Source organism: Nerophis ophidion, linkage group LG03 (genome assembly GCF_033978795.1).
Source record: "Nerophis ophidion isolate RoL-2023_Sa linkage group LG03, RoL_Noph_v1.0, whole genome shotgun sequence".
NCBI classification, from domain to species: Eukaryota; Metazoa; Chordata; class Actinopteri; order Syngnathiformes; family Syngnathidae; genus Nerophis; species Nerophis ophidion.
The window spans coordinates 17474844-17499069 of record NC_084613.1 but is presented as its reverse complement, the minus strand read 5'-3'; the positions used below and the strand labels follow the sequence as shown (position 1 = coordinate 17499069).

Here is a 24226-nt window from a genome sequence, read left to right as displayed (position 1 = left end):
TCAACACCAGATATGATCTGATTATGACCTCATGCACGCACGCACACTGGCACCATACGGGTGCGTGGCACAGAGGAGGCTGTTGCCATGGAGACCAACAGAGGATGAATTAAAAGACATAAGCCGATTCATGGAGGATAAAACGGTGGTCCGGTTGTGTCAAAGAGTCCAAGAACGTGGGGGGGGGCTCCGCATTTATCGTCAAAAACTTCATGATTGATTTATGGTTGATTCACCATTCGGCGAATAGTCAACCCCCGTGTTTCCTGCGGGACATGTTTGCGGCAGACGCATGTCATTTTTTTTAAACAAATGGGTTACCATTCAAAAACAATATATTTTAAAACCTGAGATTTAATACAGTGTGCCTACAATTCCATTAGGGATGTAACAATATCAAATTATCATAGCACCGGATATTGTCAAATAAACCAGTGGTTGTCAACCTTTTTTCAGTGATGTGCCCCCTGTGAACATTTTTTTTAATCAAGTACCCCCTAATCAGAGCAAAGCATTTTTGGTTGGAAAAAAAAAGAGATAAAGAAGTAAAATACAGCTCTATGTCATCAGTTTCTGATTTATTAAATTGTATAACAGTGAAAAATATTGCTCATTTGTAGTGGTCTTTCTTGAACTATTTGGGAAAAAATATATAAAAAATAACAAAAAATTTGTCGAAAAATAAATAAGTGATTCAATTATGAATAAAGATTTCTACACATAGAAGTAATCAACAACTTAAAGTGCCCTCTTTGGGGATTGTAATAGAGATCCATCTGGATTCATGAATTTAATTCTAAACATTTCTTCACAAAAAAAGAAATCTTTAACATCAATATTTATGGAACATGTCCACAAAAAATCTAACTGATGCATTTCTTTTCACAGTTTATGAACTTACATTCATATTTTGTTGAAGTATTATTCAATGAATGTAGTTATAAAAGGAGTTTTGAATTGTTGCTATTTTTAAAATATTTTAAAAGAATCTCACGTACCCCTTTGGCATACCTTCAAGTACCCCCATTTGAGAACCACTGAACTAAACGATCACGGTATTGTTGAATGTGCTCAAAAAGTACTTATACACACTTATAACCAAGTTTTGTATAAAAAAATTAAACACGATAAATAAATAGCCACTCCATATACTTACTTGGCAGAATATATAACGATGTTGTTCTGGCTGCCTTCCTCGGTTATAACTTGTACAAGTTTTTATATTTTTATTGATGAAGAAAAAAAACGTGTGTTGGGTGTGTCACGTTAACATCTTAGTTGCTTAGACTGTAATGTGTTTACACAAGTTTATGTCGGGGAACGTCGTCTTTTAATGGTAAAGGCGTAAATGTCTCCTTTTCATGTTAGCATTTAAGGCTACTGTCGCTACAGCTTGCGTCTGCCAGTAAATGAGCAATGTCAGCGGGTTTATCGAAGTGTTATCAATCACGGTTTTCCCATCATTTTAACTTAAAACTAATACTAACCGTAGGAAGTTTTACCGTTATACCGTTTATGTTACATTCGTACTCTTGTTTCGTCGTCTTACTCTCTGGAGGACCAATGAGGACTGTTATGAAACGCGGGTAGCATGCATGTTCCTTATTTTTTTGGACTAAAGAGCGCACTAAATTTTAGAAAGAAAAAAAAAAAATTACATATATTAGCCGCACCGGACTATAAGCGGCAGATTTATACGTTGTGAAATGAGTTATTTACCGTATTTTTTCGGAGTATAAGACGCTCCGGAGTATAAGTCGCACCTGCCGAAAATGCATAATAAAGAAGGGAAAAAATATATATACTGGAGTATAAGTCGCATTTTGGGGGGAAATTTATTTGATAAAACCGAACACCAAGATTAGACATTTGAAAGGCAATTTAAAATAAATAAAGAATAGTGAACAACAGGCTGAATAAGTGTAAGTTATACGACGCATAAATAACCAACTGAGAAGGTGCCTGGTATGTTAACGTAACATATTATGGTAAGAGTCATTCAAATGACCATAACATATAGAACACGCTATACGTTTACCAAACAATCTGTCACTCCTAATTGCTAAATCCGATGAAATCTTATACGTCTTGTCTCTTACGTGAATGAGCTAAATAATATTAATTGATATTTTACGGTAATGTGTTAATAATTTCACACATAAGTCGTTCCTGAGTATAAGTCGCACCCCTGGCAAAACTATGAAAAAAACTGCAACTTACAGTCCGAAAAATACGGTACACAGAAATATTCTGTACATTTTTATTAACATAGCTTAATTGTTTCCAAACGGTGTCTGTAACACGGCAGTAAAACGGCTGATCGAACAAAACAGAAGTCATCGTCATGGACCCTCTAGCTGCGCAAGCTAAGACTCCAATCAGCTAAACAGACTCAATAACTCCACAGTGATGTTTTGGTGAATTTACTGAGGAATTTGTAAAACTTAAACAATACAAAAAAAAACTGCCGCTGTAAGTGATAATACTAACAGACACTCGTAAATGTGTTAGCATATTAGCTAATGCTAACGATGCTGGCGTCATTGCATTACGATAGTGCGTACAAATATGCATGAAAACGCTCCTACAGACATCACACATGGGATGGTTTAGTAAGTCAGAATTGTTTTAGTTATATTGTAAAAGGTACAAACGTTGCTTGGAGTGATGAAGGAAGAATCCATACGAGTAGAACCGCTGTGGACGGTTAGAAGACTGACCAGCACTTGTGCTTCCAGTTGAAAGCTCAGGGGCAATGCAGCACCTGCAGTGAGCTAACTCGTCCAAAAGATGCACCATAACACAGAAAATAACAGACCTATTCAGTGTATTTGCTTAGTTTTTTTTTTTTTTTTAAAGCATTTATACTATGGGCTTCAGCTAAGAAAAATCTTTAAATGAACCACAAGGTCCTAAGGAAAAAAGTAGCAATTTATAGTCAGGAATTAACGGTCGTGTTGCCAAGTCTGCAGCTATCGATTATTTTAGTATTTGAGTATTTTACCGATTAGTCTGTTCGAATAATCGCACGACCGGATAAAACACACTTTATAGCCTTGCCATAGGGCTGGGCGATAAGGTATTTTTAATATCTCAAAATTATTAGACCATGTTGCGATACACGATATATATCTCGATATTTTGCCTTAGCCTTGAATGAACACTTGATGTATATAATCACAGCAGTATTATGATTCTATGTGTCTACATTAAAACATTCTTCTTCATACTACATTAATATATGCTCATTTTAAACTTTCATGCAGAGAGGGAATCACAACTAAGTCAATTGACCAAAACTGTATTTAGTAAAGTTATTAAGCAGTGGCACAAACCTTCATGTCATTTCAAAACAGAAAGTGCAAAATTGTCAGAGAGATTTTAAAACAAGCTATTAGTGCACTTTTGTGCATGATGTCACTAAGATGACATATCAAAACAACACTAAATTAAAGTGCACTTTTTGTACAGAACGCCACTACAATAGTTTAAAACAAATAAAGTGCACTTTTGTGAATGATGTCACACAAGATAGTTCAAAAACTGTCAAATAAAAATGAGCTACATAATAGGAAATCAAATAGTGTATGTCCTTCGCTATGTGGTAGGTTCCTGTGGACGTTATCTCCTTCTGTTGTTGACTATTCTTTTCAGAATGTGTTCCTCTGGAAATGGTTGCTTTGGCACCGAACGGCGATGTTGACATGCAGAGTTTCAAGCACTCATTCTCTAACGCAGTGATTCTCAAATGGGGGTACATGTACCCCTGGGGGTACTTGAAGGTATGCCAAAGGGTACGTGATATTTTTAAAGAATATTTTAAAAAAAATAGCCACAATTCAAAAATCCTTTGTAAATATAATTTATTGAATAATACTTCAACAAAATATGAATGTAAGTTCATAAACTGTGAAAAAAAAATACAACAATGCCATATTCAGTGTTGACAGCTTGATTTTTTGTGGACATGTTCCATAAATATTGATGTTAAAGATTTATTTTTGTGTGAAGAAATGTTTAGAATTAAGTTCATGAATCCAGATGGGTGTCTATTACAATCCCCAAAGAGGGCACTTTAAGTTGATGATTACTTCCATGTGTAGAAATCTTTATTTATAATTGAATCACTTGTTTATTTTTCAACAAGTTTTTACTTATTTTTATATATTTTTTTCCAAATAGTTAAAAAAAGACCACTACAAATGAGCAATATTTTGCACTGTTATACAATTTAATAAATCAGAAACTGATGACATCGTGCTGTGTTTTACTTCTTTATCTCTTTTTTTCAACCAAAAATGCTTAGCTCTGATTAGGGGGTACTCGAATAAAAAAAATGTTCACTGTGGGTACGTTCCTGAAAAAAGGTTGAGTACCACTGTTCTAGCGGGTGACTTTTCATCCATTTTTCCATCCATTTTCTACCGCTTATTCCCTTTCGGGGTCGCGGGGGGCGCTGGCGCCTATCTCAGCTACAATCGGGCGGAAGGCGGGGTACACCCTGGACAAGTCGCCACCTCATCGCAGGGCCAACACAGATAGACAGACAACATTCACACTCACATTCACACACTAGGGCCAATTTAGTGTTGCCAATCAACCTATCCCCAGGTGCATGTCTTTGGAAGTGGGAGGAAGCCGGAGTACCCGGAGGGAACCCACGCATTCACGGGGAGAACATGCAAACTCCACACAGAAAGATCCCGAGCCTGGATTTGAACCCAGGACTGCAGGACCTTCGTATTGTGAGGCAGACGCACTAACCCCTCTGCCACCGTGAAGCCCGTGACTTTTCAAATGATGCTAAAAATTAGCAGTGCAGCTTCTTTTTCTAGCAACGCTTTTGCTGCATAATTGTTCAAAATATTCCCGCTTGAAGCCAATCCACGGCCAGACGATGGCCCTCAAGCTTTTTGTCTTGGGAATTAATTCTTCCTTTATTTTTTACCAGATTCGCACCTTCTTTCTCTCGTATTACCGCTCGCACCAAAGCTAACGTTACCCATGCTGCTACCTCTCTGCTTCGTGAAGGCGTGTACGTATGTGACGTATGTAAGAAAGTGCCCTTGTTTTACGTCTCTGTGAGAAGGAGACACAAGAATGAGAAACGCTTGTTTAATGCCTGCAGCTAAAAGCAACTGCGTGACAACGTATACTCGAATATGGTAAATGGCAAATGGGTTGTTCTTGTATAGCGCTTTTCTACCTTTTTTTTAAGGGAACTCAAAGCGCTTTGAGACCATTTCCACATTCACACACACACATTCACAAACTGATGGTGGGAGCTGCCATGCAAGGCGCTAACTAGGACCCATCAGGAGTTAGGGTGAAAAGTTTTGCTCGCGGACACAACGGACATGACTGGGATGGTAGAAGGTGGCGATTGAACCAGGAACCATCAAGTTACTGGCACAGCCACTCTCCCAACTGCGCCATGCCGTCCCTTTAAAATTTAGCATCTCCGTAACACATCAGAACAAATACCCAGAACCCCTTGCAGCACTAACTCTTCCGGGACGCTATAATATACACCCCCGCATAAATCACGATAGTTATTTTCTGTATCGATCGTTTCCAAACGTGACAGCTAGCGCGCTTTCAAACACCACCTCGCCACCTTTGAAGGCCTCTCTACGGAGTCCACTCTATATTCTTTGTTGTTTCCATCTGGCGACTAGCGCTGCTAAACGCTAAAACCACCAAGGAAGAAGGGTTGAAAGGTGCAGGATTATTCTGCAAGCCTGTGAGTGTCAACACTAACCAGGAGGACATGACAACACATTTGCACCACCGGGAGTCTGCCTGCAAAACCAAGCCTTCACCGAGGCCTCGCTGACCTGAGCTCCTCATCCACCCACACCCCCACCCCCACCCCCACACTCCCACCCCACACACACCCGATTCCACAGCCCTTTTGGAAAACCAAATAAACAAGGTCGCACAAAGTCACTCTGGCGCACTGATAACGGCTGTGCCGCTTCCTGCGGGTCAAAGGTCGGAGAGCAGATTGAGCCAGGGAGGGGGTGTTTGAGGGGGGGTCCAGAGCGATGCAATGGAGATGTCAACATGGACAGGAAAGACAGACATTAGAACACCTTCCTGTCTCACCACAAGCACGCTGGCATCCTTTAAAAAAATCAATAGGGTTCTTGACACTCACTTTGTAGACAAAGACCCATGCACCCTTCCAAACTCGTTAGGGTTTATCCTTCAAAAACCAATCGGGGTCTTAAAAACTATCCCTTTGTAGGTAAAGACCCATGCACCCTTTAAAAATCATTAGGGTTCTTGTCACTCACTTTGCAAATCAAGACCTATGCATCCTTTAAAAATCATTTGGGTTCTTGCCATTCTCACTTTGTAGATAAAGACCCGTGCACCTTTGAAAATCATTAAGGTTCTTGTCACCCACTTTGCAAATCAAGACCCATGTATCCTTCAAAAATCAATAGGGTTCTTAAAAACTCTCACTTTGTAGGTATAGACCCATGCATCGTTTGAAAATCATTAGGGTCCTTGTCATTCTCACTTCGTAGATAAAGACCCATGCAAACTTGGAAAATCATTAAGGTTCTTGTCACTCACTTTGCAAATCAAGACTAATGCATCCTTTAAAAATCAATAGGGTTGTTGCCATTCTCACTTCGTAGATAAAGACCCATGCACCCTTAGAAACTCATTAGGGTTCTTTTGACAATCACTTTGCAAATCAAGACCCATGTATCCTTCAAAAACCAATCGGGTTCTTAAAAACTCTTCCTTTGTAAATAAAGACCCATGCACCCTTTAAAAATCATTAGGGTTCTTGTCACTCACTTTGCAAATCAAGACCTATGCATCCTTTAAAAATCATTTGGGTTCTTGCCATTCTCACTCTGTAGATAAAGACCCGTGCACCTTTGAAAATCATTAAGGTTCTTGTCACCCACTTTGCAAATCAAGACCCATGTATCCTTCAAAAATCAATAGGGTTCTTAAAAACTCTCACTTTGTAGGTATAGACCCATGCATCGTTTGAAAATCATTCGGGTTCTTGTCATTCTTACTTCGTAGATAAAGACCCATGCAAACTTGGAAAATCATTCGAGTTCTTGTCACTCACTTTGCAAATCAAGACCCATGTAGCCTTCAAAAATCAATAGGGTTCTTAAAAACTCTCACTGTGTAGGTATAGACCCATGCATCGTTTGAAAATCATTAGGGTCCTTGTCATTCTCACTTCGTAGATAAAGACCCATGCAAACTTGGAAAATCATTAAGGTTCTTGTCACTCACTTTGCAAATCAAGACTAATGCATCCTTTAAAAATCAATAGGGTTGTTGCCATTCTCACTTCGTAGATAAAGACCCATGCACCCTTCGAAACTCATCGGGGTTCTTTTGACAATCACTTTGCAAATCAAACCCATGTATCCTTTAAAAATCAATAGAGTTCTTAAAAACTCACTTTGTAGGTAAAGACCCATGCACCCTTTGAAAATTATTAGGGTTCTTATCACTCACTTTGCAAGTCAAAACCTCTGCATCCTTTAAAAATCAATAGGGTTCTTGGCATTCTCACTTTGTAGATAAAGACCCATTCACCCTTTAAAAATCAATAGGGTTCTTGTCACTCACTTTGCAAATCAAGACCTATGCATCCTTTAAAAATCAATAGGGTTCTTGCAATTCTCACTTCGTACATAATGACCTAAGCTATTTTTGAAAATCAATAGGGTTCCCAACACTCACTTTGCAGATCATGGCCTGTGCATCCTTTTAACACCAATAGGGTTCTTGACACTCACTTTGCAGATCAAGACCTGTGCATCCTTTTAACACCAATAGGGTTCTTGACACTCACTTTGCAAATCAAGACCCATGTATCCTTCAAAAATCAATTGGGTTCTTGACACTTTCACTTTATAAGGACCCATCCACCCTTTGAAAATCATTAGGGTTCTTGACACTCACTTTGCAGATCAAGAACCATGCATCTTTTGAAAATCAATAGGGTTCCTAACACTCACTTTGCAGATCAAGACCTGTGTATCCTTCAAAAATCAATAGGGTTCTTGACACTTTCACTTTATAAAGACCCATCCACCCTTTTGAAAATCACCCTTTGAAGGTGTGGACTAGGTAGGTGACGTCTACAGGACGTGGCAAACACTGAGCTCACAGACAAAATGCAGGCCTGACTTGTGCGTTGGTATAAATAACTTGGCGTGTCAAATAGAGCTGCAGTATTCCTAACCGTCTGTGTCCTATTTGCGAGGTTTGAACGCTACAGAGTTACATCCACCTCCTATTTGTGGGGGCACGGCCACTTTTCAGGACACTCAACTGGACACACACTTTGCTTTTAAATGCAAGACTTCTTAGAAGCTCTTTTACGTGTCTTTGATGTTGCAGGCTTCCAGGTGAGAGGGGACAGGGACTGCTTACCTGCTCACTACAAGTAATGCAGGCTAGGACTGGCTAACAGGAGTCATGGCTAATAAAAAGGTGTCCAAAAAAAAAACGTTTTTGTGACGATAAAATATCAATCTAATCACTGCAGTATCGACCATATGCTGATACTATCCTTGGTATTGATCCGCCTATTCCCCTTTACATTCCAGAGATCTAGCTTAGCGGTTAGCCAGACTTCTTGTATCCTCCTACAGCAGACCTGGGCAAATTAAGGCCCGGGGGCCATAAGCGGGCCGTTAAGCTTTTCAATCTGGCCCACTGGACATTTACAACTTTTAGATCTTCAAGATGGAAAGTGTAGCTGCCATTATGATATGCAGTCATGTTATCTAATGACCGTAAGTCTTCAACTATACTCAGTATTTCAGTGGTTAGAATCTGCGCTTATGGCTGATATACTAGTTACTATGATATCTAATTAGTTAATATGGTAATCTAATTAGTTATTATGGTCATCTACGTCCCAGCAGCTCAGACGAGGCAACAAGCAGTGTGGGCAGGAAGCGTTTCCACGGATGCGGAAGGAAATTTTCACAACAAAGTTCTAAAGCTTAGTGATGTATCAGATATATCAGATTGTAGGTGGGTTTATTTTGTACACTTCACGTTAATTTTTCACTGCTTTTTCCATTTTTATTGCATTTCACTTGATTGTAAGATATGTCGATCGAAAGGGCATGTGACATGCATATTTTGTCAATATTCAGTATTTTATCGTTCGTAGAAAATTTTTTAAATTCCATTATGTTTTTAGCATTCAATCAGATGTTATTGTGAGGTTTTGTATTATCAATCAATCAATCAATCAATCAATCATAGTTCATTTATATAGCCCTAAATCACTAGTGTCTCAAAGGGCTGCACAAACCACAAGTATTAGTGTTCCTAAAAATAGATATACCGGCCCCCAGACACATTTCTAAATGTGGCCCCCCGAGTCAAAATAATTGCCCAAGCCTGTCCTGCAGTATTTTGAATCAGTGTGTGTGATGTAATTGCTGCCTTATTCACAAAATAAGTTTATTCATCTCAATGGCATTTTTTTCCCTGGCTGAATAAAAAAAATGTAATCGGGTCCTCGTTCTCCAGTGATAAAGCTAATTGTACAAAACCTACTTTATTTGCCACCATGGAGGTAAGGAGTAGCAGGGGTGAGAATCTTTGGGCACCTAACGATTCGATCCATTTCCGATTCAAATCAATTCTAGCGATGTATTATTTGGTAATAAAAAAACTAACTATAATAAATCTTTTTTTTTTTTTTTTAAAGGTTTGAAAAGCGCCATCTGGTTGCATAGAAATGGCACAAAAAAAGTTATTTGGAAAAATAAAAATGTTTAAATTTAAATTGATTCTTTTAAGTTATGACTTTATTTAGAATTGGGATGAATACAATTTGCGATTCAAATGTGAATCGATTTTTTTGTGCACCCATAAGGATTAGTGACTTAGAAACAGCTTGATAATTGTATCAAAAAACTACATCAGTTTAGCCCCCAAGCATGCGGGGGGCTATTTTGATATTTTTAATTTTCAAAACCAATACAATACTTATTCTAACCATCAGGGTTTCCCTCAATTTTGGGGAGCGTCAAAGGTTCCAGGGACCCAAACAAGTCTCAGTCAATAAGTTGAGAAAAATAAGTCATATATTCATATTATTCTTTTACTTTCAACGCTTGAATATCTTTAGATCAGTTTCAAATCTATAAATCGACATACTTTTTTGTTTTTGTTATATCTTTTATGCACCTTTTGGCATAGAAAATCCAGCCTTTTTTGTGGCAAAAACAATCAATTTCCCCCCCACCCCCAAAAATGTTCGAAGTGGATTATTTGATGTCAAGTAATTGGAGCCCTAAATAGATAAACAATTCATAACAGCATTAATTTTGGTTCATTATTATTTTGAGGAAATCCAAAAAGGCCCCACTCATAAAAGTGCTAAAAATAAAGCCATATAAATATATTATTTTTTACTTTTAACACTTAAATCTCTAAGATCTGTCGATTATAAGTTTGTATGTTTTCATTTTTTTTATTTTAAGCCTTTTTTGTCAAAGAAAACCTTGTTTTAGTCATATGGAAAAGTGGAATATTTGATGTGAAGTAGTTGAAGCCTTGAATAATTGGTCAGTAATTCCCAACATTGATTTTAAATGTATTATTATTTTAACATGTTGTCTTTACTTTTCATCTGTTAGCTCTTTTATTCCACTTCTTATATATTTATTTTTTTAGTAGTTGCCGTAACACAACTGACCTGCGTGCCACAAACGGCCCCCGGGTCGCACTTTGGGCACCCCTGGTCTATATTGTGCAAACAGAGTGTCGTCTAACAAAGGTGTTACTTTTGTTTTGGATCTACAAAGACCTGCTACGGAACTTTAGCCCTTAGAATTTTTTTAATGTTAAATTTCATTGGTTCTAATTTACGTCAATGAAAGGTCACTGAAAAGGTCAAAGGTGAGGTCAGGGGTCACCTCCCAAGATGCCGCCAAGGCAAGAACGCTTCTGGTTTCAAACGTCGTCTGATCTACAGTACGTTGCTTGGTCGTGTCTGTCGTCACGCAGGTGGGCGGGGCCTAAGACAAACCGAGAGGGCGCGCAACAGAGCGTCTTGGTTCGGTGGCCGTGAACAATGCAGGGGCTTCAGAGGGGCTTTGGACCGCCTTGTTGGCTGCCATGTTTGCACGCTGCTGCTGCTGCTATGGACGACGGTCCCTCGCTTTTCAGTCCTACTTAAGCAGGGGTCACTAAGCCAAAACGTAGAAAAAGCCATATTGGACCAAAAATTCCAAAAACTAATCTGTTAAAAAGTCTTATATAAGTGTTATGATGAAGGCAACACATGATGTAAGTGTCTATATTAGCTTAATATCAAAAATGACATTAAGTCTTGTATAAGTGTTTTAATGAAGACAACACATGATGTAAGTGTCTCTTAGCCATACTGGCCTACTATCAAAATGACTTTGAAAGTCTTATATAAGTGTCTGTATAAGCTATTTTAGCCTACTATCAAAAATGACTTTGAAAGTCTTGTGTAAGTGTTATAATGAAGACAACACATGATGTGTCTATATTAGCCATATTAGCCTAATATCAAAATTACTTTAAAAGTCTCATATAAGTGTTATAATAAAGTCAACACATGGTGTAAATGTCTATATTAACTTGGTTAGAGTCCTATCAAAATGACTTTAAAAAGTGTTATATAAGTGTTATAATAAAGGCAACACATGATATGTCTATATGTCACATCGAGAGGAGCCAGATGAAGTGGTTCGGGCATCTGGTCAGGATGCCACCCGAACGCCTCCCTAGGGATGTGTTTAGGGCACGTCCAGCTGGTAGGAGGCCACGGGGAAGACCCAGGACACGTTGGGAAGACTATGTCTCCCGGCTGGCCTGGGAACGCCTCGGGATCCCCCGGGAAGAGCTAGACGAAGTGGCTGGAGATAGGGAAGTCTGGGCTTCCCTGCTTAGGCTGTTGCCCCCGCGACCCGACCTCGGATAAGCGGAAGATGATGGATGGATGGATGGATGGATGATATGTCTATATTAGCCTACTATCAAAAATGATTTTAAAAGTCTTGTGTAAGTGTTCTAATCAAGACAACACATGATGTAAGTGTCTATATTAGCCATACTAGCCTACTATCAAAAACAACTTTAAAAGTCTTGTATAAGTGTTATAATGTAGACTAGGATTGTCCCGATCTGATATTTGGATCGGATCGGCCGCCGATATTTGCCAAAAAATGTGTATCAGCAAGGCATGGGAAAATCCCGATCCAGGTCCAATTTTTAAAAAAAAATCCGGTTCGTGTTTTTCAACGCACCGATTTAAATAATACATTCCACCCTTCTACTGTTCCCTACGCTCCGTTCTGCATTTTCCATCACACCTTCAACACATCCACAGGTTTGTGTTGTTCTAACCCTTAAAGGTTACTGTAAAAATGTCAGATGTGTGGGATTATTTTACCCTACAAAACGAGAAAGATAAAGAGGTGGAGTGCAAAACATGCCACAATAAAGTCAAGCGTGGTGGTAAAGTTGTAAGACATTTTAATGACTCTTGAAAGTGAGAGGCTTTTTAGCACTCATCATTGATGAACACACGAGAATCTCCCCATTGTGCTTGGACTTCAATTGTTTGCCCCCCGACTGGGGCAAACAATTGAAAGGAGTGTGTAGATATTTTTTTATTTTATTTTTTAAGTTTACACTTGTTCAAGAGCAAGTATTGATGCTGAGTTATAGACATTTTATCCCACTCAGGTTGTTTGTGTGTTTTGCTGTTTTTTCAATAATGTTTACAGCATTATTTGCACTTTATACTGTTCACTTTTTTACTGTTTAATGATGCCATTTCTGTTTGTCATGTCTAATTTTTTGTATTTTGTGTTTATCCTTGAATACCAACCATTGTGTATTATTCAAACTCACCTAATTCAGCTGGCTAGTTGTTATCAAGTGTACTAAAACCCTTTTCAACATGAATCCGACAACTAAGTAGGCTAAATAACTTTAAACTTTATTACATGCTCTGATAGGCCAGTAACGGATCGGAAGTACAAAAACAATATCGGTATCGGATCGGAAATGCAAAAACCTGGGTCGGGACATCCCTAATGTAGGCAACACATGATGTAAGTGTCTATATTAGCCATGCTATCAAAATGACTTTAAAAGTCTTATAGATGTGCTATAATGAAGGCAATACATGTTAGCCTACTATCGAAATGACTGTGTCGCAGGCTGACGCACATTTCCAATGACAGAAATGTTGAAATGTAATATTTATTATACACATTTTTACAACGTTGGAAAACATTAGCAAAAAGGTCTCAGAGGGTGAGATAACTCCTGGAAATGACTGGCTCAGAATGGCCAAAAGGTGTAGATGTGTGTGTGTCCAAGTTAAAGCAAACTGTCTGCTTCTAATATTACAATTTTTGCAGGCTGTGTAACGCTTGCTGTGGTCTGGCACAACAACTATCAGAAATGCAACAAATATTACACAGCGATAATGAGTCATGAGACATGCAAATATCAATTAAACACGCACAGGACATAAGTAAAGGAAATTAAATGAGCTCAAATATACTTACAAACGCGGCTTAATGATGCAATATGTACATACAGCTGGCCTTAATAGGATGTAAGCATTAAAATTGCAGTCATTCAAATATACCTGATTAGCACTTCACACATTCCTTCATTGCATTCACGCACAGTATAAAACATTTGGTGGACAAAATGAGACAAAGAAGGAGTGGCATAAGGGTTTTATATCGGGCAATAATTGCTTTTCATATATTTTATGACCTAAGGAAAATAAGGAGCAGGAGAAAAATATATTTGACTAAAAATGTAACTTCCTCGAATTGTAATGCCTCAGCTATCAACACAGAAAGGAAATGTCAACACAAGAATGGAAACATTCAATGTCAACATAATAGTAAAATCACATTGAACACTTAAAAATAACATCTAAAAATTAAAGAATACGTAAGAAATGGGTCATAAAGTGTGAGAAAATAGTGCCAAGTGTGAAAATGTAAACATAGAGAAATATAACTATTTTCTGCAGGTTTAGTGCCAGGAAGCTACGGCTGTGCTCTAAAGGGTGAGCACGGCTAAGGTGGTCTTGGTGGGGACGAGTGCATTGCATCATTTAGAGTCCACATTGGTCTGACTACGGTCCAGTAGTAAAAATAAAAAATAAAAGTGCCATACTGTCCAGGTGACTTGTCCTCTTTTAGCCACATTTTTTTTATTTTGACTTCCTCTTCTCACAACAAAATGGTGCAACCAAACTTGATAGTTGATACGGTTACCTGATTGACCGTTGACGTGTCACTCTTACTGATCAGTGATCGCTTCCTGCGTTGATCGGTTACCAGAGAGCGAGTGCCTTTGTTCATGCAAGCAAACTTGCTTTCATACTATAATTCATGTTTCTTCAAACAAAAGTAATTCTAATGTTTTATCGAACGCATTTGTTTATTAATATGGATTACGTGTCTACACCGACATACATAGATATCGTTATTTCGCCCAGCCCTAATCCAAATTGTGTTTGTTATCTATTAGGATTCTGAATCAATTAAAAATGATCAACAATCAATTTGAAAAATGTGTTAATTGTCGCCAATAGCCGAGAAGCTACGTCCGCCCCGATTCGCAATCAAATTGAATTCTGAGTTGTTGTAGGATTCACACCCTTAATGGACATGTTTCACATCCACAGACAGTCCCGTTATAATGTGTTTACGAGCAAGGGCAAACAGGTAGTGCCAGAATCTATTTGTGGCGGTCCAAAGTTATCTGCAGCAGGATGATACAAATACATTTCTAAGAAACGTTAGAGGATAACTTTTTTCCTGCCTTTGTTTGAATAAAGGCCACAGTTTGACCGTGGAACAGATCATTTTCATGTTCATTTCCTATGTTGACAAAGCAAGTATTTCTGACAGAAAGCGCTCAAAAGTAAAGTACAGCTCCACTTTTTAAACTCATTTACATTATAAATGACATGTACATGCTACTGATTAGCATTCGCCTTTCACCTGGTGATTTCAACACCTCCAAACTAGGATGCACATTGGTGTGTAATAAGTGCAATACTTACAGAATAAACTCTTTGCAGGACTCAACAAAAGGCATGCAACTTAATGGCAAAGACTACTTCCTGATTACGGCAACATACCTAGGACAGACTGTTATGAATGCATACTTGCAGAAGTGAAAGAAAACTAGATTTAACAACAGGGCAGCGCAGTTATCGGTTCACTAATTAAGGTTGAATAAAAACAGTGACATTTTTATATTAAAAACAAATTTAAAAAATCAATACAATAAAAATAATCAAATTGAGTAAATACATTCAAAAATAACTGATATTGTTATATTAAAAACAAAAAATATAAAAAATATTTTAATTAAATAAATGAATAAAAAATTTATAAAACAGTGAGATTGTCATAGTAAAAACAAATACAAGAATAAATTAAATATTAAATTATTAAACAAATAAAATAATAAAAACAGTGAGATTGTAGCATTGAAAACAAGCACAAAATAGAAATATTGATTAAAAAAATGAATAAAAAACAGTGAGATTATAACAATAAAAATAAGAAATTAAATGAAATTAAAATATTGAATAAAATAAAACAGGGAGTAACAAATAAAGTAGAAGTAAAAGCAAAAAACAACAACAATTAAATTAAATAAAAATTAAATAATTAAAATGGTGAGATGTTGATAATAAAAAAAAATTAAATCAAATAAAACAATAAAAAAAGTGGGATTATAATATAACAATTATAACAAACAAGAAACTAAATAAACAAAGATATCGATTTGATTACATAAATACATAAAAACAAAATAAAAAAAAGTGAGATTGTAATATCCATCCATCCATTTTCTACCGCTTGGTGGTGGAGCCTTTCTCAGCTGCATAATATTAAAAAAAAAATTCTAATGAATTAAATAAAACATAAATATTAAATAGATTCAATAAAATAAAAACACTGACATTGTATGTTTTGTAACAAATAAAAAATAGATGATAAAATAACAATTATTAAATAAATAAAAAAAACATGAGATTGTAATATCAAAAACAAATATGATGAATAAATGAAAACACATCAAAAAAATAAACAGTAAAATTGTAATAGTAAATAAATCAAATAAAAATAAAAACATAATAATATAAATATTACTACACAAACGGAAAAATTAAGTACCGAAAATTGGTATCTTTAAGTATAGGTATAAATTCCCTGATATTGGCACTAAATCGGTTCAAATGAGAAATGGTACCATCCCTATGTGGGATAAATTGTGTCCAAAGGTGAACTAATCAGAGGTTGTCTGAGAACGGATAAAACTCCACGTGAGGGCTTGCACATGGATGTTGTTGTGAAAGAGGTGTTGCAGCGGCATGTCTGTTTGCTGTTGAGAAAGAGGTGTTGCAGCAGCATGTCTCGTCAGCAAACAGCTGGCAACCTTCTTTGCTGACAACTCTCACTGAGCATGTGCACTTGGCCCCAACGCTCCGAGATGGTCCTCCTTGCTAACAAAGAGCGATGCGCCGTCGTGCAAAACGCAACGGAAAAATAGTGCTGTGGTCGCCTTGGCAACCAGCTAGTTTCTCCTGCGGAGCTTTTTTAATCCCCGCTCGGCTCTAAGAGAGGCCCCGCTGTGCTCGCAGGCATCTTGCTGCAGCGTGCATTCTCGCGGCGTATTTGCACAGCGCAGAGACACCAATGAGGTCTAAGGCGTGCATGCAGGGGCGGGGCTCAGGTGCGGGTGTGTCCGCAGATTACTTCAGATCGACAACAAAACCAACGTGCCAGGAAGATAAACGCGAGAAAGCCAAGAAAGCTCGCTAACATGAAACTTTTTGGATTCTGGCTTCCGTCCAGGTCCCGTGTGAGGTTTAGTTGTTAACCGACCACATTGTGTCCTGCCAGGACTTGTTGGTCCTGGTCCTCGGGCCATGGGGCGCGGTAAGGACCATAATGACATTAAATAGATCCGCTAAGAGGCTTAAGCAGGTTCAACATAACGAGCTGTGGGCATGCAGCTGCTTGTAGGAGTGGATACACTGTAAGCCTGCGGTCTTTAAGCTCATGAAGGCAACGTTCAAACTGCTGCAACCAAAGCTTTGGCTTCATCAAGACAGCTGACCAGGAACAGCCTTGTAAAAAAGTGTCAGAAAAGTGAGAAGAACATGTGTTAATAGGGCCGGACGATAAAACGACATCAATTAAAGGGGAACATTATCACCAGACCTATGTAAGCGTCAATATATACCTTGATGTTGCAGAAGAAAAGACCATATGTTCAAACTCTAAAAGGGTGAATTTGGCGATTTAAACGCCTTTCAATTGTTCGCTGTCGGAGCGATGACCTTTCACCCGTGATGTTACAATGGGAAGCAATCCGCCATTTTCTCAAACACATTACACACACAAGGCAAATCAGCTCTGTTATTTTCCGTTTTTTCGACTGTTTTCCGTACCTTAGAGACATCATGCCTCGTCGGTGTGTTGTCGGATGGTGTAACAACACGTAAGTTGACTTACGTGGAACGTGTATCGATTAGCACGGCATGCTAATCGATGCTAACATGCTATTTAGGCTAGCTGTATGTACATATTGCATAAATAAGCCTCATTTGTAGCTATATTTGCATCCAGCCTTTCCCTCCACCCAAATTTAATGCCAAACAAACACATACCAATCGACGGATTCAAGTAGCACCAGTGTCAAAAGATGCGAAAGTCCCTCGTTTGTTCGGCACATTTTACCGACGATAGCAATGTGACAGAGATGTGTAGATATCCTGCCACATTTAAAGCAGATGCATTTCCAATGATAAAGTCAACGAATTCACAAAGGTGAGTTTTGTTGATGTTATTGACTTATGTGCTAATCAGACATATTTGGTCACGGCATGACTGCCAGCTAATCGATGCTAACATGCTATTTAGGCTAGCTGTATGTACATTTGTAGCTATATTTGCATCCAACCTTTCCCTCCACCCACATTTAATGCCAAACAAACACTTACCAATCGACGGATTTAAGTTGCTCCAGTGGTCAAAAGATGCAATCGTTGCTTAGAAGGCGATCGCCGAAAAGCTTCAATAGCTATTCGCTGAATAACTTCAGTTTCTTCGTCAATTTCGTTTTCGCTATCTGCCTCCACACTCCAATCATCCGTTTCAGTACATGCGTAATCGGTTGAATCGCTTAAGCCGCTGAAATCCGAGTCTGAATCCAAGCTAATGTCGCTCTATCTTGCTATTCTATCCGCCATGTTTGTTTGTATTGGCATCACTATGTGACGTCACAGGAAAATGGACGGGTGGATTTACAGATAGCGAAAATCAGGCACTTTAAAGCCTTTTTTCAGGATATTCCATGATGGGTAAAATTTTGAAAAAAAACTTCGAAAAATAAAATAAGCCACTGGGAACTGACTTTTATTGGTTTTAACCCTTCTGAAATTGTGATAATGTTCCTCTTTAAAAATGTGTTGTATAATTCATTTTTGATTTTATGTCGGAAGAAAGCGGAAGTATGGAAGCAAGCTTGGTTGCATGAACAAAGGCACTCGCTCTCTGGTAACCGAGCAACGCAGGAACTGATCGCTGATCAGTAGGGAGCGATACGCTAACAGCCAATCAGGTAAACGGTATCAACTATCAAGTTTGGTTGCACCATCTTGTTGATTCTCTGCATGGAGTGAAAAGAGAAAATAAAAAGGATGAAATTGTGACACCTGGACAGTATGGCACTTTTGTTTTAAAAAAGGACTTTAGTCCGACCAAAGTGGTCTGTAAATGATGCAAGGCGCTCGTCCCCGCCACACCGCCTTAGCCGTGCTTACTAGGGCTGTGGATCTTTGGGCACCACACCATTCGATTTGATTCATGGGGCTAATGATTCAATTCAAAATCAATTGTTTTTTTCTTCCAATAACATTGGGTGTCAGGTCTACGATTAACTACATTACTCCATAAAAAAGATAAACAGCTGTGATGAATTTCTATATTACAGTAAAAGAATGCTGGTTTGGTTTAATTACATTTTACCCGAACATTTAATAAAGCCAAATACAAATAAAGCAACAAGAAAGGAGAAGGTATATATAGACACATACAGTATATCCATCCATCCATCCATTTTCTACCGCTTATTCCCTTTTGGGGTCGCGGGGGGCGCTGGCGCCTATCTCAGCTACAATCGGGCGGAAGGCGGGGTACACCCTGGACAAGTCGCCACCTCATCGCAGGGCCAACACAGATAGACAACATTCACACTCACATTCACACACTAGGGCCAATTTAGTGTTGCCAATCAACCTATCCCCAGGTGCATGTTTTTGGAAGTATACATACAGTATTTATACGGACATATACACCTTTACATATATACACACATATACATACATACACGTGTCGTCCTGACACCAATATTTTGGTACTGGTACCAAAATGTATTTCGATACTTTTCTCAATAAAGGGGACCACAAAAAATTGCATTAGTAGCTTTATTTGAACAAAAAATCATTAAACATATGTTTCTTATTGCAATTGTGTCCTTAAATAAAATAAACGTTTTAGACAACTTGTCTTTTAGTAGTAAGTAAACAAACAAAGGCTCGTAATTCAGTCTGCTGACATATGCAGTAACATATTGTTTATCATTCTATTATTTTGTCAACATTAAGAACAAGTGGTATTACTAATCTACTTGTTCATTTACTATGAATATCTGCTTACTTTCTCTTTTAACATGTTCTGTCTACACTTCTGTTAAAATGTAATAATCACTTCTTCTGTTGTTTGATGCTTTACATTAGTTTTGGATGATACCACAAATATGGGTATCGATCCGATACTAAGTAGTTACAGGATCATACATTGGTCATATTCAAAGTCCTCATGTGTCCAGGGACATATTTCCTGACTTTATAAACATAATATACATTTTAAAAAACCGAAAGAAGATTTTGTGATGGCAAAAAATAGACGTAATCATAGTTGTATTGACTAGATACGTGCCTGTACTTGATATCATTACAGTAGATCCACCAATGGGGTTTGTTCACATTTTGATGCCGGTGAGCTACAGTGTGTAGTAAAGCATGTTTAGCTATTCCTCGTCCTGCAGGGAGGATTAGTGATTTAAAAGTAGCTAAAACATTTTAGTAGCTAGCTAGCTAGCCATGTCTTAAAGCACCTCTTCCTCAGGGCGTTTCAGTGTTATAACTTCACCTTTATCAGCCAAAAAGCGTCCGTTTTCCCTTTTCTGTCTACACACTGTGTCTGCTTGTAAGTACTCTGTGATTGTGCGCTGCCGAACATGCTCCTCAACGCGTAAACCAGCTATGACACAGCCTGACGACGATGAGGGGGGGTGGACTGGTACTTTTTAGAGGTGAAATAGTACCAAATATGATTAATTAGTATCAAGGTACTATACCAACACTAGTATACCATACAACCGTAATAAATACACACAGACATACATAATAGCATCTTTTAGTGTTAGTAATGAATACATTAGTCATAAAACTATCTTGACACTCAGAGATGAAAGAAAATAATAACTTCAGAGGGCGCAAGAGTCAATAACGTATATTTTGACCCAAACAGAAAAATGAATAAATAAAGATTCAAATTACAGGCGTGAAAAAAATACGTCCCCTAGAAAAATGTACCTGTGAGCAAGTTCCAAACAGCCCCTATAATGCAGTGTTTCCTAAATAGCGGGGCGGGTACCGTGGAGGGTTTGTGAGAGGCACTGGCATGTCAGCATCTATCATTATTTTAGAAGCAATTAGAAGTACAGATATCCGATATTCCGATACTGTCCAACTATAAAATTACCGATTCCGATATCAACCCATACCGATACATACAGTCATGGAATTAACATGTTATTATGCCTAATGTTGTAGTGATGCCCCGCTGGATGCATTAAACAATGTAACAAGGTTTTCCCAAATAAATCAACTTAAGTTATGGAAAAAAATGCCAACATGGCACTGCCATATTTATTATTGAAGTCACAAAGTGGATAATTTTTTTTAACATGCCTCAAAACAGCAGCTTGGAATTTGGGACATGCTCTCCCTGAGAGAGCATGGGGAGGTTGAGGTGGGCGGGGTTGAGGTAAGGGGTAGCAGGGGGTGTATATTGTAGCGTCCCGGAAGAGTTAGTGCGGCAAGGGGTTCTGGGTATTTGTACTGGTTTGTTTATGTTGTGTTACGGTGCAAATGTTTTCCCGAAATGTGTATGTCATTCTTGTTTGGTGTGGGTTCACAGTGTGGCGTATATTTGTAACAGTGTTAAAGTTGTTTATACGGCCACGATACATGGCCCCATTCATTCAATCCTTAACACGGATCAATCGTCCTGTTCCCTTAGCAGAAAAACATCCCCAAAGCATGATGTTTCCACCCCCATGCTTCACAGTAGGTGTGGTGTTCTTGGGATGCAACTCAGTATTCTTCTTCCTCCAAACACGACGTGTTGAGTTTATACCAAAATGGATACATGAATGATACAGCAGAGGATTGGGAGAATGTCCTGTGGTCAGATGAAACCAAAATAGAACTTTTTGGTATGAACTCAACTCGTCGTGTTTGGAGGAAGAAGAATACGGAGTTGCACCACGGGTCCGGACTTGGAACAGCTGGCAACCCGAGGGGAGGGCAAAGCAGAAAAGAGATGGCAGATCAACTGGTCCAAAAGGGGGGGGGGGGGGTGATGGTATGTAAAGGTTATGGTATACAAATCAAGTTTTAAGATGGTACTTAAATGCTTCAACTTAGAGATGTCGGCCGATAAATGCTTTGAAATGTAGTATCGGAAATTATTGGTATAGGTTTCAAAATTATCAGTATCTGTTTCAAAATTATCGGTATCGGTTTCAAAAAGTAAAATCAAAGACTTTTCAAAACGCCAATAAACCTTAAAAGGCACTGCCTTTGCGTGCTGGCCCAGTCACATAATATCTACGGCTTTTCACATACACACAAGTGAATGCAAGGCATACTTTGTCAACAGCCATACAGTGGGGCAAAAAAGTATTTAGTCAGCCACCGATTGTGCAAGTTCTCCCACTTAAAATGATGACAGAGGTCTGTAATTTTCATCATAGGTACACTTCAACTGTGAGGGACAGAAAGTCCAGGAATTCACATTGTAGGAATTTTAAAGAATTTATTTGTAAATTATGGTGGAAAATAAGTATTTGGTCAACTCAAAGCTCTCACTGATGGAAGGAGGTTTTGGCTCAAAATCTCACGATACATGGCCCCATTCATTCGTTCCTTAACACGGATCAATCGTCCTGTACCCTTACAGCCCCAAAGCAGGATGTTTCCACCCCCATGCTTCACAGTAGGTATGGTGTTCTTGGGATGGATGATACAGCAGAGGATTGGGAGAATGTCATGTGGTCAGATGAAACCAAAATAGAACTTTTTGGTATAAACTCAACTCGTTTACAAATAAATTATTTAAAATTCCTACAATGTGAATTCCTGGATTTTTTTTTTTTCCCATTCTGTCTCTCACAGTTGAAGTGTACCTATGATGAAAATTACAGACCTCTATCATCATTTTAAGTGGGAGAACTTGCACAATCGGTGGCTGACTAAATACTTTTTTGCCCACTGTATATGTAAACATCTAAATATAGTAATATCTCAATCTAATAACATAACTATATAAATATTGATATACAAACATATTAATATAATTATCTATATAAATATATTTAGATTTTTTTTAAATACGTTTTAACAACATATCCATGATGCGCACCCGTAAATTCTTTTATCCTTCAGGTCTTCCATTCACGTTCACTGTTCACCTACAACAGGGGTAGGGAACCTATGGCTCTAGAGCCAGATGTGGCTCTTTTGATGACTACACCTGGCTCTCAGATAAATTCTAGCTGACATTGCTTAACACGATAAATAATGAATAAATCCGCTGGTAATCACAGAATCAAAAATAACGTTCAAAATATAAAACATTCTCATGCATTTTCATCCATCCATCCGGTTTCTACCCCACCTGTTCAAGAAGTCGCATTAATGATAAGAAGTACTTTATTTATTTTTGGCTAGCCTCAGAATAACAATGTTATTAAAAAGAATAAGAGACTTATTATACCCTAAAAATGTTGGTCTTTCTTAAAAATGCACGCATATAGTTGTATTCAGTGTTAAAAAAAAAGAAAAAAAAAGTTGTATGGCTCTCACGGAAATACTTTTTCAAATATTTGGCTTGTATGGCTCTCTCAGCCAAAAAGGTTCCCGACCCCTGACCTACAAGGTCAACAAGTGTATGTGCTCGCAAAGGATGCAAACACCTCATTCTGTTTTTAATTGGTTTTAGGAGTCTTTTTACACCTGGGGATAGGTTGATTGGCAACACTGAATAGGCCCTAGTGTGTGAATGTGAGTGTGAATGTTGTCTGTCTATCTGTGTTGGCCCTGCGATGAGGTGGCGACTTGTTCAGGGTGTAACCCGCCTTCCGCCCGATTGTAGCTGAGATAGGCGCCAGCGCCCCCCGCGACCCCAAAAGGGAATAAGCGGTAGAAAATGGATGGATGGAGTCTTTTTACGTGTTTTTATGAGTATTTTTAAGTGTTTTAGGAGTTTTTTTACGTGTTTTAGGAGCCTTGTTACGTGTTTAAGGGGTAATTTACGTTATAGATGTCACTGTGCATCTCTTCGGAGTCATTGTATGTGTTTGGGAGTCGTTTTTAATGTTTTAGAAGTTGGTTGTTATGTTTTTAAATGTTTTACTAGTCATTTTAATGTGTTAAGTCATTTTATGCATTTGTGTTTTGCACAACAGGTAAAACATCTCACTCTGTGTTTTCTGGAATCTGATATGCATCAGAATTAGCTTTTTAAACCTTTTTTTTTTTTACTTTCATTCTAATTGTTACAGTAAATAACAGACAATTGAGAATCGTGTTGAAACACAAATCGATTCCGAATCGGAATGGGAGGGGGATCGTTTCGGGCGCGTTTTTAATGGTGTGCAACACACCTGCGTCATAAATAGCAATATTTGGCGCATAAAACATGACGGAAGTCACCTGGTAGAGCTTGCCGGACCGAAAGTGGTCAGAGAGTCCAAACAGACAAAGATGTATTTTACATAGAGTGTACATGGTGGCGTACTTACACCGTGACCGTTACATCAT

The 24226-nt window shown here is 38.2% G+C and overlaps 1 protein-coding gene across 6 annotated transcripts in view; it reads right to left on the bottom strand.

The window, feature by feature from the left end:
• kif21a (kinesin family member 21A) overlaps positions 1-24226 on the bottom strand; it is a 99121-nt gene that overhangs the window by 74463 nt on the left and 432 nt on the right. The gene's annotated exons all lie outside the window — the stretch shown is intronic.